The sequence below is a fragment of the Grammomys surdaster genome, unplaced genomic scaffold, assembly GCF_004785775.1.
Source record: "Grammomys surdaster isolate TR1022 unplaced genomic scaffold, NIH_TR_1.0 174072, whole genome shotgun sequence".
In the NCBI taxonomy this organism is placed as follows: Eukaryota; Metazoa; Chordata; class Mammalia; order Rodentia; family Muridae; genus Grammomys; species Grammomys surdaster.
In genome coordinates, this window is record NW_021623420.1 from 1 (window position 1) to 3,024 (window position 3,024).

Genomic DNA, 3,024 nt, shown 5'->3' on the forward strand with positions numbered 1-3,024 from the left:
CAGGCCTACGCCCGAGCTCGGTACCACAGGCAGCGCTGGCGCTGTCAAGTGGAGGTTCCACTGAGATCGGGAAAGAGAGGAGAACCTGACGGGACGTTCCTGGAAGGAGCCGGCTGGACTGGTTCGGAGAGTGGAACGTATTGGAGAAGCGGCACAAGATTAAACTGAAAGCAGCGCTACGAGAGTGTGAGCTTTGATCGCGCCATGGGAATTGTGAGTTCCTTTCTACGTGTATTGACACGGGATGATGCAGGTAAGGAATCCTTGTATGAGGTGGAGAATAGCTCCAGCTCTGAGGATGAGGGAGAAATTTTAGAAAAGGAAAAATTGAAGAAATGCAAGGTCAGAAAATGGGAACGGGAGCCTGGAAAAGGGGAAGCGAGAGCGGACAAGCTACTCAGTTCCCCAGTGGCAGCGGTGGCATCCCGGATGGCGCAATGGCCGGGCCCGGGGCATTTCTGCCGCTGCAGCAGCAGTGGTGGTGGGCAGCTGCAGGAGCTGCAGAGGCCGCAGTCCGCACCAGCCATACCGAATAAAACCAAGAAAGAGAAAGAACCACCAAAACTAGTGAAAAGTGGAAAAGGTTCAAAAGAAGGAGAAGGACAAGATATAGCAGAAGTAGAGATAGCCAGCAGGAAAAACAGCCTCGGAGCTGTCCAGTCTTCGACACCTACTAAAATAAAAGTACCAGTCCCTCAGCCAATCGTAGTCCCTGTGAAGAAAGACAAATGACAGAACTCTTCACGGGTTAATGCCAGCAATAATAGAGAACTGCAAAAATTCCCATCTTTACAAGATGTTCCTCCTGTGGGTCAAGAGAAGCTTTTCATCCAGAAGCTAAGTCAGTGTTATGTCATCCTTGACTTTGCTTCTGACCCACTGAGTGACTTAAAATGGAAAGAAGAAAAGCGAGCTGCCCTAAGCGAAATGGTGGAACATATCACCTACAACCAGAACACGATCACAGAGCCCATTTACCCCAAAGCCATCCACACGTTTGCAGTTAATAGGTTTCGAACCTTACTACCCTCCTCCAATCCTACGGGAGCAGAATTTGACCCAGGAGGAGATGAACCAATGTTAGAAACAGCTTGGCCTCATCCACAGCTTGTTTATGCATTTTTCTTAAGATTTTTAGAGTCTCCAGATTTCCAGCCCAATATAGCAAAGAAATATATTGATCAAAAGTTTCTATTGCAGCTTCTAGAACTCTTTGACAGTGAGGATCCTTGGGAGAGAGATTTTCTCAAAACGACCCAGCACAGAATCTATGTGAAGTTCTTAGGCCTGCTCGCTTACATCAGGAAACAGATCAGTAATATATCTTATAGGTTTATCTATGAGACAGAGCACCACAGTGGCATAGCAGAATTACTAGAGATCCTGGGAAGTATAATTAATGGATTTGCCTTACCATTAAAGGAAGGGCACAAGATTTTCCTGTTGAAGGTATTGCTGCCCTTATACAAAGTGAGGTCCTTGAGTGTCTACCATCTCAAGCTGACATACTGTGTCATACAGTTTTTAGAGAAGAACAGCACCCTCACTGAACCAGTGGTAATGACACTTCTCAGATACTGGCCAAAGACTCACAGTCCAAAAGAAGTAATGTTCTTAAATGAATTAGAAGAAATTTTAGATGTAATTGAACCATCAGAATTTGTGAAGATTATAGAGCCTCTTTTCCAACAGTCAGCCAAATGTGTTTCTAGCCCTCACTTCCATGTGTCAGAGTGGACACTCTATAACTGGAATAATGAGTGTATCATGAGTTTAATCAATAACAATGCAGCGAAAATGCTGCTTATCATGTTTTCATCCTTATACTGCAATTCAGAGCCCTCCTGAGATACATTCTGCTTTCTCTCTGGCTCCTACTGGAGAAACCTCTAGTTCTGCTTTTCCTGTCTATTGCCTGTCCTTGGTACATCAATCTGTTAATTGCCTATTTTGGTTTTATTGTTTTATGTTAAAAAAGTGTTTATTGGGTATGGTTAAAAATTCAACTTTGATAATAGAAATTTGGTTTAACTAGTAACTCAGGGCTGGATAGATGGCTAAGCCGTTAAAGGCCAGGCTATAGTGGAAAGAGCACATTTAACTTTGAAAAATTATCTTGAAAAAAACAAAAAGGGGGGAGGTTAATTCATCTCATGCAAGATTATCCTTTATTTTGTATATTTTAAAATTTTTATTAGTGGTTAACGATGTATTGTCTGCAAGAGACAGACATTAGAAATGAGCCCAGAAGGCACTGGGCTTAGAGAAATGGAAAGGCCCTGACCCTGTATTAGTCAGGGTGAGAGGTTCTGTTTGTGTTTTTCCCAAAGATGCTGAAAGTCCTGTTTGGATTCCTGAGCGTTGTGTGCGCCCTGTCACCACACAGCCTCGTCCTGTCACTACGCAGCCTCACCCAAGTGGAGATCTACTGGAGCATTGTGATGAACCACGCAATTCGGATGTCAATGGAGATAAGCAGCTTGATTTGACTGGTCATAGCTCCCACCAAGACTACTGGAAAAACTGCTGCTAATTCTAATAAACCAACAATTTCTTTATGTTAATATTAATGTTACTACTTGTGTGCAGCCTCTTTATGGAGAGTGGTTTCTAACAGGACTCAAACTGGCCAAAAGGCTCCTTAAAGGATGGGCTAGAGGTCCTTGTCTTTTGGAGTCCTAGCCTTTGGGGCAGCCACAACAGGATTGATATTGCCGCCTTCACAGACAGCAGATCCAGTCCCAGGCAGTTACTAAGCAGGTGCTCGTGTTGCTGGCACGAGAGAACCCTTCTGCCCAGGTTTGGTTCAGCATTTACTGAGAATAGTTAGTCAATGACGGGCAACTCCTTTGCAGTCCTTACCTACCTAAGACAGGGGCCCTGAGGCTGGCAGGGATTCCCTATGACGGGTAATTGGTATTGACGGAAGGTGACCTAAGACAGACGCTATTCGTCTATAAAATAAAAACGGGGGACCTGTAGGACCCCAAAGGGCTGCTATGCCCTGGCTGAACCTTTTCGTAT

The 3,024-nt window shown here is 44.6% G+C and overlaps 1 pseudogene; it reads left to right on the forward strand.

Annotated features, from left to right (window-relative positions):
• Positions 1–531: 531 nt before the first annotated feature.
• Positions 532–1,833, forward strand: LOC114615872 (annotated as a pseudogene).
• The last annotated feature ends 1,191 nt before the right edge of the window (positions 1,834–3,024 follow it).